The sequence below is a fragment of the Dermacentor andersoni genome, chromosome 11 (genome assembly GCF_023375885.2).
Source record: "Dermacentor andersoni chromosome 11, qqDerAnde1_hic_scaffold, whole genome shotgun sequence".
NCBI classification, from domain to species: domain Eukaryota; kingdom Metazoa; phylum Arthropoda; class Arachnida; order Ixodida; family Ixodidae; genus Dermacentor; species Dermacentor andersoni.
The window spans coordinates 98,651,258-98,664,592 of record NC_092824.1 but is presented as its reverse complement, the minus strand read 5'-3'; the positions used below and the strand labels follow the sequence as shown (position 1 = coordinate 98,664,592).

At 47.1% G+C, this 13,335-nt stretch overlaps 1 long non-coding RNA gene across 1 annotated transcript in view; it reads left to right on the top strand.

The window, feature by feature from the left end:
• The window catches only part of LOC129386877 (uncharacterized), a 113,022-nt gene extending 100,018 nt beyond the window's left edge, over positions 1–13,004 (top strand). The window contains exon 3 of the long non-coding RNA XR_008614176.2: positions 12,737–13,004. This is a non-coding gene — a long non-coding RNA (uncharacterized lncRNA). The remainder of the gene's footprint in view (positions 1–12,736) is intronic.
• Positions 13,005–13,335: the final 331 nt, after the last annotated feature.

Sequence of the window (13,335 nt, the reverse complement as noted above, 5' to 3'; positions counted from 1 at the left end):
TGCTTTATCGACCCAACCACGCATATTCAGCGGCAAAATTGAAAGCAGCTTCCTTAAGAGATTAATTTTTAGCTTTAGTTCACAAAGAAAGCTTCCCAACAAAGACTTAAAATGATGCACGAAATGGCATAGAGATAATACTAGCCTAGGAAGCATAAGAATATAAGCAGTTGCACGACGCAAAAAAAAAAGAGATTTTACACTTCAGCAGGTGCAAAAGCTCCTATATTTTCACACACTTCGGCTTCGAATCAGCACCTTGGGAGGTGTTGGCTGACAAAGCGAGAAGTTCTCAAGTCCAAATGAAATATGGAGGAGATGAAGCGAAACTGAACTCCTCAAGAAAGTTCTCATCCTAGAAAAGCGGATTAACGTATATACAGCTCCTCCAGTTGCGCCGTTTTGCTGCACGATTTACAGAAGTCGAAGTGAACTCCTTTGCTCTTATTTATTGATGGTCCAGAATCCTTCTAACGTCGAAGCGTGAGTCTTAACTCACGGCAATCTTAATTCGTCTTTACTTGGAAAGGAAGTAGAAAGAAGCAAAATATATCAAGGGGGAAAAATGGCACTGTCACCAAATGGAGGAAGCCAAGAAGCCATCGACAACAAGGTTCCCATAATCGATCTGACTCACATTTCTAGATCGGGTCATTTTCTAAAAGGCAAGGTCCTTTTGCTCAGTACTCAGCAAAGTGTCGTTCATTTTCAGCACCAGACACTTCGTGTGCCGGTAAAAAAAAAAAAAAGGGGGGGGGGGGCGGTAAGGGTGCCGCGCTCCTCTTACTTACCCAAACAATAAAAATACAAATTTTGAAAGCCCTTGCCGGAGCCCTGAGCACAGACGTATACCAGACAAACACACCCCTCTTTTAATTTTATTATTATTTTTAATTAAGGCTGAATTATTCATGGCAATGGGCCTATTTCATGCAAATCCCGTCAAACCCTGCGGCTATAAATTGGTTTTGCGTCCCAATTAGTCACGAGTCTCCATTGTATAACGCTTGCACTCACAAAGGACGTTGTCGTTTCCAAATACGTAAATAAATAAACTTAATGTAAAATCTCAAATGACCCTACTTGTGATATTCTACAGCTTGTAGAAGACTATTGAAGCAGTTTTATCTTGGGAGATATAGCCACCAATACGACTGCATTCTGATCCATTGCAGATGTGGCCACTGTCGGAGGACCTCTTGCTAGGCGCATGGCCACAGAGTTGGCAGACGATAGAGACAGTGCGTGCTCTTTCACGTTTCTTAGGCGACACGGGCCTGGACTCACGCTTGTGATACCAGTTATGCAACGTGTCCTTCCCCTCGTTCCTCCCATCGTCATCCCCCATTGTGACCCTTTTTCTTCCCTTCTTCCCCTTCCCTTACGTGGAGTAGCAGGCCAGATGCTCCATGGTCCGGCCGACCTCTCTACATTTTCCAGTCATTAAACTCCGCCTCTTGTGGCGCTGCGCGTCTTTTTTTTTTTTTTTTTTTTGTAATAGCTGAAAATACTATCGTTGAGAGTCAAGCCGCTCTGCTTTAGGCATCCCGACCACTACGTGGTTCATCTGGACCCACTCGACCAACGTCCTGCTTGCCGTGGACACCGAGTCAACGTACGGCAAAACGAGATGCAACTCGCAGTCCCGACCTGTGTTATACTACCGGCCTCCGAGAGGCCTGATTGCAGGGAAACTCAACGACTCCCCGCCATCAGAGTTATGCCGTCGGCAAGTTTTATCGATTTCATTCGGCAGTACCTTTGCCTCTACTGCATTGTGATCGAACGAATGAATTAAGACAGAAGAAGAAGAATGACGAGGAAGCATAACTGGTGGTTCGTTTATCAAAGTAGTCAAAATAGGAACATAATATGGAAAGAAATTCATAGTGGTCACACTGTCATCGTTTGACTACTACTACAACTACTACTACAACTAACTACGAAACTACCACCAAATACTACAACAGCAAAAACAAGAAAAACGCACGGCAAAATCATTTGTGCCTGAGACTAGAAGTGAATTAAAGAAAAAAAAAAAAGAAGAAGAAGGAGAAAGCACGGGCACCCTATGCGTGAAGCGCCCAGTGCTGATTCACAGCTGCTGCTGGCGAATGTGAGACAAATCATTTCAGAAAACATTTCTTTCGTGAAGCTGGAATAAAGAAAAAAAAAGCACTAGGTCCGAACGTATCGACTGAGCTGCCCCAAGCGGCCACACTCACAGGTGCTATCCCACTACTGCTGCGCGCGGGAGCTCTTGTCTGCTGCGTTTCCGCCCTGGGCCGGTTCGCTCCTCCTTAGGCGACCTGGCCACCACCGGGCTCCCCTGGGGTCGCCATATCGACGCCCAGCTTAGCGCGGACACCCGATCGACATGGGCCAAACGCGGGGCAGAATTCCCAGTCTCAACCCGTCCTCTAGCACCGGCCTCCGAGCAGCTGGATTACAAGGGCACGCCACGACCCCCGGCCGTTGTACGTTCGAAACCAACGCATCTTTATTTTTTCAATATTTAGGTAAGGTTTTCTTTCTCTCGCAGATCTCGAGATAACATGATCGCATGAAAGGTCATCTAGAAATCAATCGTCGTGCTTCTTTTATATTCGTCAGTTAGCTTCTGGCCTCGAAAACATTTTCCAAGAGCATAAGTTCTCTGGGACCCGCCGTGGTTGCTCAGTGGCTATGGTGTTAGGCTGCTGAGCACGAGGTCGTGGGATCGAATCCCGGCCACAGCGGCCGCATTTCGATGGGGGCGAAATGCGAAAACACCCGTGTACTTTGATTTAGGTACATGTTAAGGAACCCCAGGTGGTCGAAATTCCCGGAGTCCTCCACTACGACGTGCCTCACAATCAGAAAGTGGTTTTGGCACGCAAAACCCCATAATTTAAATTTTTTTAATAACTTCTCTGGGCTACTACTTCTCTTGCGGCAGCGACCGAAGACGCAACAAAAGGACACAGAAAATATCAGCGATAATTTCTAGTAGCATCTCTATACAAATTGGGCGGCGGCAAATAGTCACCTATCTTGCTCGAGCTAACTATATTTTAATATTAAAGCTGGTTATTTTTTTATCATGATGATTTCCACTGGCGTCCCCTTGGAAATGGAGGGGGCGACATGGAGGCCCCGATAGCCTGCTTGATGTAATCAGGGGGCCGTATTCTGTAACGCTTTGCTTCGGAACCGGCTCGCTCGCACGAACGCCACTGGGCTCCAGTCCGATCTCGTCATCCCTGGTGGCCGTTACTACAAATTTTGTTGTCGTCACACAGGCTGTCAATCATATCGAAAGCGAACCCGTCGTCTGCTACGAGCGGAACCGCACGAGTGGTTCGCTCGAGGGTCGCGCATGTCCGCGAGCATGGGTTCCGTTCGATTGCGTGTGTGTAAAGTGATATTAAAGAGAATGAAGGAGATAAGTGCAGTGCCGTAACTGTCTCTCACAGGAGGACACCTCAACAACACTGCACGGGAAAATGGTTGTGGGGAGAAAATGATGGAGAGAGAGGAAAGACTGCGGGAGGGACCAACCCTCGTGTGCTCGGGTACGTGGTGTCGCAACACACCAAACGCCTGCTGACGCAGACGCCCCTGCGGGGTGTTCGATTCGCCTGCACCACTGTGAACCGGTTCACGGCGTCGCGAGCAATTCAGAAATTTTGCAGCTCGACTCCTGAGGTGCATGCCCAGCGAGACACTTCAAACGAATGCAAAATTAAGTGTAGACACGGTGTAGCCGCTATGTTACATCAGAGTAATACGCACGGAGCTGCACATTAGTCTGCAGGTATGATCTGCAGGTATGATCGGCTTCTGGGGGGTAAATAGACACCACACTTCCGTAGACACATCAGGCGTGCGTAGGCAGCGTTCTGACGGTGCTCGCGCCCGTGTGGTGCGCCGCTGCTTCGCACCTGTACGCCTGCACCAAATCGGCACCGACAATGGAGTGGGGGCAGCAAAATCCTGAACCAACCCTGTACCTTTCCTGCACCTTTTGAAACGAACGTCGTGGTTGAGCGGGCGCCATTGCAGCACCATTGAAACGAATGGCAGGGTGCAGCACCCCGTGAACTGGTTCAGGTGGTGCAGGCGAATCGAACGTATCTATGGTCTCGAGGGTTGCTAGGGCAACCGCGGTGGCCGTCTGCTAGTCCCACTGTGGCCGGCGCGACGAGACGTAGGCGCCAACGTCCGCTCCTTTGCTGTGTTGAAAGCGAGCGTTGGCGAAAGCCAACGACGTGACGACAGGCATCGGTGCGGCGCTTCCTACATGAGCGAACGAAAGTTCCGAAGACATTTTAGGCTCTCCGAAGACACAGCGCAATGGCTAGAATATCTCGGACCACAAGATTTAGTGGCGTTGACATTGCGACGAAAAGGCTGTGCGCGCGGCGTTTTCTTTTTTATGTATGCTCTTTTTTTCCGCGTTGCTTTCAGAAGTGCGTCTGAAACGACGAAGCGATTGCGTTGTCCCAACCGTCACCCAGTCGCATCATTACTGTCGCCGTCTGGGCCAATTCGGTTGAGGCAAAATAAACAAGTATAGGTAACATCCCGCCCACCCTGCCCACCCACCCACCCACCCACGGTGCAGGAGAAAGCCGCAGTCGTGGAACGCATCCATGGCCGCGGCAAGGTTCTGGAAGTCGTGGGATGTGTGGACGGAACTCTCATCGCACTCGTCCACCCTAAGAAGCTCAGCCCCGGCGAACCGAAATCCTATTAGAGTCGCAGCCTACACCAAGAGAACCTCCTTGATTACTTGTCGTATGGCGCACCACCGAGAGGCTAAAAAAAAAGCAACTCAAAGAAAATTAAAACACCAGTTGCCGTCTGAACGCACGCTCACATATATTACTGGAAATTAAATGTGAAAGTGTTCTACGCAAAAAAAAAAAACCACAATCTTTTTCTTATAAAGCCAGGAATGTCCTTCAGTTACTATATCGTAACCAAGGTAAAACAAAAAAAAAATGTTGACGTGACCTTGCGGCAGACCACCGTTCGATCGATGATGTAATGTGTAAGCGCGACTGAACAAGGACGTAGAAAGAAGCAGACACACAAAGACAGCACTGTCTCTCTGTGTATGTTTCATTCTACGTCCTCGTTGAGTCACACTTACATATTCTATCATTGTTAATTTAGTTAGTAAGCGAATGTTAACAAGTTTATACGGCCGATAAAACTGCTATGCTTACTTCGTGCAGCTATCTACTAATTTGCTATCGCCATCGGTAGTTCGCCTTTCGGGTGGAACGGCGATTTTTTTAGAGTCTTTTCCACTAATGCCAGTGAATACGCACAGCAGCTCACCATGGACGATAATGTGTTTGTTGCATGCGTGCGCCCAAGGCCCGTGCCAGCAGCGGAAAGCAGAACGCTATATAGCGCAAGCCATGCTTCTGCAAACTCAAGACGGTACCGTAGCATTCCCTAGGCGTACACGATCACACAAAGGAACAACAACAAAAAAGTAAGAACCTTCTGAAAACAAACGAGTGGAAGAAGCACTATCTCGAAAAATTCAGGCACGATGCTTCGTGTCTCCCCGAACAAACGCCGCACTGCTTCGGTACTTGCCCGGGTATACATCTACCGGCTCACTCTCGCAAAATTCTGCAAGCGAGGATACGGAACTTATCGTCTCGCTTCCGTTCACCACTGCTGTCTTGGGGAAACGGCACCTTCCGAAAACCACTGAGTTAGCCGGAAACACCAACTATATGTAGGGTGAAGCTCCCGTATCACCGTCATTCCAAGAAGATTCCTCGCTCGCTGGCAGTCTTAGACGACGGTGACGTGGATGCCGCTTCGAGAAGCACCTTGTTTCTGTCTTTCTCTCTCTTTCTTGCTTGGTTTCTTTCCTTCTTTGTCTGGCCGCAGGTATACTGGGGCGCCGTGTCTGGTCACGCCTGTGAAGCAGCGGCGCCTGTGAGTCACAATCAAAGAAAAAAAGGGGGGGGAGGAGATTACGCAAAGCTGAGCGCTCATATTTCCTTTAGGCAAAAAACAAGCGCCGCAGTCGCACTTGCTTTGACGTCACGAGTCTCTTGTGGATTCCCCCATAGTGGTGTTTTCTCGCGCCGGTTGCCTTCGATTCTGACGGCAGCCTTTTCGTCGACGTCTTCCCCAATCCCCAGAGGAACGAGCCGCGCGCGAGAGCCCGCTGCGGTTGACCAACGGCTCGACGGTGATTAGATTTTTTTTTTCCCCCATTTGGAGCGTCATTCTTTTTCTTTTGTTCTTACTCGCATCAACTGCATATTTGCCCTGTCGCACTGACATCCACTATCTTCGAAAGACAGCGTTTGTCTATTTAGCACTCACTGTACGTGAAGTTGCTTTAGCGCAACAGACACCGACACAGCATGGAGGTGGTAAAACCCAGGTGAAAGAATTGCTCCGAGTCGCTTGCGTGTCGTCTGTTTTAGCTCCACCTTGTATCGTATCTGTGTATATGTGCTTTCTCTCAGTAAACTTTTCATAATAATAGTTTCTTCGTTCTTGTCATAAAGATGGGGGAGGCTTGGAAGAGAAACTCAACTGAGCATTCGCACTATAATACGTCACTCTGGGGATACTGGGGATATTGACTTGGTAGCGTCACACGCATGTTCATCCTTGAGGCGAGCTGTAACAGCGGTTAGCGTATCCGTTTGTCAACTGCGAATTGCAGTACAGCGCACTAGTTCATTGAACACGGGTGGCGGCGGTGAGCGAAGTCGGACTTCGCGTCTTCGTCCAACTTCCCCGTCCGTTTTTAACTCCTATTGACATCCTGCCAGCACAATCCATCCGGGCCCCACCGCCCGCGTAGAGCCCACGTGATCCGCCGTGGCTGCTTAGTGGCTATTGTGCTGGGCTGCTAAGCACGAGGTCACGCGATCGAATCCCGGCCACGGCGGCCGTATTTCGATGGGGGCCAAATGCGAAAAGACCCGTGTACTTGGATTCAGGTATACGTTAAAGAACCCCAGGTGGTCCAAATCATTCCTAAGCCCCCCACTAAGACGTGCCTCATAATTCTATCGTGGTTTTGACGCGTAAAGTGCCATAACTTTCTTTGGAGCCCACGTGGCCGCCGTCGCCAGGCATGGCCCGGCGGCCACGGGGCGGTTTCGGCACCACTGGTTTCGGCATCGGTCACCGCGAACTGAGGGCGGCCTTTTTCCGCGTGAAGCACGAATCCAATCTATACTGCGCAGTGGCATTGAGGAGGAGGACAAAGGCATTGAGCAAAATTAATTCTTATGAGTAACGCCTGGGACCAATGGAGTCACGGCGCGCGGAGACACGAAATCGTGCGGCTATTTCCATGTTTCGCAAATTTTCTTCATAACGCGGGAAAAAAAAAAAATTACGCGAGGCATGGCACACTGAGAAACTACTGAATCGGGTGTTTTGAAACACAATTATTACTTTTCTATCAAATTTGCGCCCTCGATTCAGTAATTAAGTTCGTTAAGTAACCTAAATCTAATCATCGATAGTATCGTACGACTAACCGGCTTTATCAGTGTTAGTTACCGCTTGCACACTACTACTAAATGCGACACCAGTTGGCTGAAGAGCTCCGCTCTCAATTTGGACGACAGGTATTCTGTCCCTCATACTTTCCTGCCCACGCCTCACTATTTACGCCACCTGCATCTTTTGAATACTCTCAAATCGCTCGTTATGGAGATTAGGTACAACTATTGACGTTCGTGGCCTTTGTGATTGCTTCAAGTACGCGTACCACAAGCACTAAATCAAAGGCGACGAGCAAATACGTGATCGGAACACCTACTATGCGTAATCACAGGAAAGTGCGATGCGTAATCGCTCTGTGGTGAGTGTTTAAGCGGGAAGTAGCCCAAAATTTACGTTTCGGAGTCCGAATTAGGCCGCTCTTACAAAGGCAGGGGAATATAAAAATGGAAAGACGCAATAAACTGTTCGCGCTTCAATTGGGGATGATACTAAATGATGCCCCGTCAGTGCATCAGGACAGTGTTTTCGCCATGCCGCCAAAGTGAATCAGAAAACTGCGTCGCGACACTTCACCTTTTTGCTTTCGTCAGTCATTGCGGTGCCTCAGTTTCCTTAACTTGGTGTGAAGAAAAAAAAATCAGCACAGCAGGCTTACTGCAGAAACATCAAACAGCACGTAATCTGAACCATATTCTCTATTACATTCCTACTAGGTGCTAAACCGTCTCACAAAATGTGCCGGTATATCGGACAATTTTCAGCGTACGAATACAGAAGCTCGCTCTACAAACGTTGTCGCCTTGATTTCCTTCCTGTTCCTGTTCAGCACAGCACGTGATTGAAAAGACGAACGGCAATGGTGATGAACTAAAGCTTAAAAGCAACAAGAAAAATGGCGCAAACTAAGCCAGCGAGCTATCAAGACTTACAGCAGAGGAACAAGAAACCGTATTGGTTTTGTTTTTCAGGTAAAGCTATTTTTCTGGAGCATGAGCAGAGGGTATTTCAAGCGGCTCCCTTGACTGGCGCAAAGCAATTTCGTAATGACTTCGTCGAGCAGCAACACGCCAACGATTCGCCAACCTAAGAAATTGTGAACAGCCTGTTTAACCCTTACCAAGGAGAATCGCTGAATAGAGCTCGTAATAACCGACATCCCCGGATTGATTACAAAACCAATCCCAATTTCAATCTGTCACTTTTTACCTACTTTTTTCAACTTTCCACGTCGAAAATCAAATCAAACTGTGCAAAAAAGCTTGGCGATAGTCGCTGCATAAGAGTCATCATATGCAGATAAAAATAAACTTTATTTCTATCACAGTGTGTGATGGGAGACGCATATATACCTTAAACGACAGGTGCCTAGAGATGGTAAAGCACGAGGACAGGAACGACGTAACGGGCAAGACGACATTGCTAGCAAGCTAGCTCTAATAAAATTTTGACAGTGTGCGGCCTAAAGGCTTCCATGTGAAGTTTGGCCGGTGTAGCGTCTAGTCAAACCCGCCAAGTGTGCTGCAGTAAAGTGTAAAGTCTAGGGGTGTTTCTTGTGAATTTTACAGGTTGTCTAAGACACCTTTTGAATTTTCACTTCTATAGATTTGCACGATAAATAACCGTGGAACTTAATCGAACTCGAACTTAATCGAAAGAATCGTCCATTAGAGCACCCCTGGGTTGATGAAAATAGGCTTGCTAACATTTTTAAGCGCACAAACGGAAGTTTATAATGAGGCAAGTGAATTTGGTAGAGGTGTACGGAGTCCATTGTCGAAATTGAGGTTTGTGACTGTGTTTTGCCGGCAAACGACTTCACGGTGCTGGAAATCCCAAACTCAAATTATCGAACGCCCCCTGGAACAGAACGACTTGGCTCAGAGCCAACGTATATGACCTCCCGTGTTATTAAGCCAGCGCCGGGGTGGTCGGCAATTGGCGTAATTGCGATCGAACTTTAGGTCTGCGCTGCAACGACAGGCGAACGCGCTTCTACACGGCTACTCAGTCCTCCCGGGAGATATTAGCAGGCGCCTTGGCATCGTTGCCGGCAAAAGAAAGATTCCAAAGAAACGAGTGACCAAGTTCTCTCGGGGTGCTTTAGTTCCTTGGATAAAGCGCCTTGCAGGTACATCTGGGGTGAAAAGTGACGCCGTGCAATCCAGAAAGTTGCTATGCGGGGTCTTCGGATTGGCTTCTTTCTCGAACAGCCATAACACACTGAAAATGTGCCCGTTCTGGTGTTCCTCATGTCAAGATCGTTAAATTTGCACCAGAGCATAGTGGAAGATGGCGTTTGCTCCAGGTTCATGTAAACATTTGTTAATGAACCATAAGTAATGCTTCTAGCGTTTATGCTTAAACGAAATGGTAACAGGCCAATGGTAACAGGCCCGGCACGTGACCAGATTTAGAAAACAGTCGGTGTTTGCGGTCATTGCGTGCCAAATTCACTTGTACAATTGCGTACAATGCAATTAATGCAAATGCAAGATGCATGATGAGAGAAGACAGACAAGTTAAGACCACTAAATTTGAACACCTTATCTGCGGGGCTATGCCCTCGTTGTTTTTTCAGTACATGACTCATACCCACGAAGGGGATTTGCCACACAAGGAAATCGAAACCACAACAAGAAACTAGACATCAAAAGAAACCAGCAATGAAGAAAGGAAACATTCGCAGAGACGTTAACAGTAGGCAGAGCATACTTCAGGTAGAAAAATGAAAAATAATGGGAATAAAGAACCACGATCCTAACCCCTATCAACAGAGCATGACAATTGGCATAGCAGTGGGACACACCAAGACGGACACAAAAGGACAACTAAAAGCCTCCATAACACTGTTGTCTTCTATTCGACGTATGTGTGTGTTTCTGCACTACGATTTGTCACGACGTCGCACCAACAAGTACCATGATGTACAGTTTTAGCAGGACAACCTTCTGGACGTATCAATGAATCTCTTCATAGGGCACATGTTCAATTCCTTCCTTTCATGCTCCTTACTATAGGCCAACTGCAACGACATATTCAGCCACGTAAAACGCCTAGTTTCCGATAGTGTGGATATACCACGTGTTTTTGTAGGCGAACCATGTAGACGCAGTGTGATGCGGCGGATGTTTATCAGACCATACTGAATTTTTTTTTTGTCTTTTTAATCAACTGTGAAATACAGCATAACTCTAGTTCGACTGAGTTGGGTTGAACTGCTCAAAGTGGAGGACATTACTTGCACGACAAATCAAAATGCATGTTCGACTAATTAAGTTTTTTATCAATTACGTTCCTGCACATATTGCAATTAGGAATTGCAGCCGGTGAGTTCGCAAGGCGTACCCACTCGGAACGAATATTCAGGATGGCACCAGTTTCGATATATTCATTACCAAAGTGCGCGACAAAATACATGGGTGTTCCGGTTACTTCTGTGCTTCAGTGCGTAGAGCGGCTGTTCGTTAACAAACGAACAAACAAAAAACTAGGCGGAACAAACGTAAAATTTTAGCGCAAGTTTCACGCCGCATATCTCGAAACGAGTGTGATCCTTAAGTAGTTTCAAGTGGATATACCTTGCATACTCCGCGGTTACAATTCGTAAATTTCAGTATGTACCGTAACCTAATTAACTTAAAAGTTAATAATTGATTTTTTTACGAATTGGTCGATTATGCATTTTCATTTCTCGTGCGCGTAAAGTCCGCCGCTTCGAGTTAGCTTGCTCTAGGACTACTATAACGCTACCTGCCACAGGTGACTTAAAGATACTGTATGGTCTAAAACAGAAACAACCAACAGAAAAACCTCCATACAAAATATTAGGTTCGAAATACGAGTGGGCGCGTCAAGAAACCTTGCAGAAATAGACCACCGTGAAGCAGGCGTTTCTGACACTGGAAGTGAAAAAAACGGCCGCCATTACCGCGCGTCGGAAGTGACGCATAACTAAGAACGCGCGGCTCTTCAGCATGACCTCGGAGACTCCGAGGTGCAGCCGTGGGCGGAAACATCTCGGAGACGACGCGCTGGCACAATGTCACCTCGCTCGACCCCCCCCCCCCTCTTCCAACTGCCAGGTGCATACATCGTCTGCTTAGGTACTATTAGGCTGCCAATATGAAAATTAGATAATTATCAGCCCTGCAGCTTTGCCAATGTTGCTTTAGTGGTACGTACCACTAGTTTTAAGGAATGTAGCGGAAGTAAAATCTTGTTCCAGTTGGCCTTTAAGGTAAATGAATTCGCATGCACGTACAAGTAGCAGCTTATGATTACCAAACTAGATAGATTAATGGCAGACACAACGACGCCATAAACGTCACTACATGTGCGTGCTACTACACATGTTCAACGAACAACCGATGATTTTGCATCCTGGCATTGCCACAGCGTCAAATCGCACTATCAGAAAACTCACATCGACGGTGCCGTTGTATATACCCGCAATTAGTTTCTTAAGGTAATGCAATGACGATAAGGTCGAAATGGTTGGAGCGCCTCGATGGATGGGTGTTGGGAGCACCTCGTCTATTCGATGGAAAGATTCAGCAGAGTGTCAGCGGAAACTTTTTCGCGAAGTCAACCAAGCCTGCGGCAACGTTCTCTATGACTGTAGATAATATTAACGCAGATAGCGAAGTACACTGAAAGAAGAAAACAAAATATTACATGCACCAGCGCCCAATACCTCAACCCAGTAGACATCGGTGGAATGAGCTGACGCGCATGGTTCCTTATCGCAGAGCAAGGAAAATGGCACTGCCAAGTATGCCGCGATTAGCGTAGCTCGGAGTCCGGGGTTAAAATAGGTGAATACTGGAACGAGATCTGTGATGACGAGCCACCAAACCTCTCAATATGGATGTTTGCTTATATTTAAATATCGTTATAGCAACAGTCCAAAGCGCCCTGCGGCGACCACCCTGCCCCCACTCCCTCCCTCCCTCCCCCTCCCCCCAATGAAGCTCTCGCTGCAAAAGTCTATAGAACAATACGATACCAGGAATTCGATTTCGGTCCACCACGGTCGCATCTGCTGTGCCGAGGACGGAATGTAATCATGTGCTTTTACTAATATTTTGGTGTGCCGTCTTGAAGAACCCGTACATCTGAAATTGAGTTCATTTACCGAACAAAACGGAGATCTTCTTGAAGTTTATCGTCTCTGTCTGTCGCATGCATTTTCAAGTGAATTAAGTTCATGTTTGTTTTTCGTAAACGATCTTGGAATGTTTTTTTTTAGGACTGAAGCCTGCGGTCTGCAGTTTGACATGAGGCCCGGAAACCAGACACAAAACAGCTGGAAATCGTCGCACGTATGCTGCCCAGCTTCTATGTACATACATGATATCACTGAAGCTCAACCTGAACAGAAATTATATAATGTAAGAGAAGATAGCAGATCATCAAATAAAATACTCTTAGATAACAAGAACATGGTGCCTTGTACAATACATGACTTGAAATGTAAGTGAAAGTGAAATGATGCTAATCAGTCCATGGTTTATCCCTTCAAGCCACCGTATTCCCAGAATTATGTTACTGCACTTAGAAGAAAAAGAAGGGGGGGGGAGGCAAGATAGAGAGAGAAAAGGAACGAAGTCACACATGAGAAGCCTAATGCTGGGGGGTTACCGGATGGAGGCAACAATAAAGCATTCGTCATCGTTACATTCACCAAGCAGCAAACATCTATATCCCGGTCCCAGAAGGAATCACCGAAGTTGAAAAATGCAGGAGAAAATTGCGAACAGCTAGATGGTATCCTGGATATTGCTGCGTTGTGAAACACGGTCAAGCGCGCCTTCAACCAAGACTATATGGCAACATCAGCCATAAAAC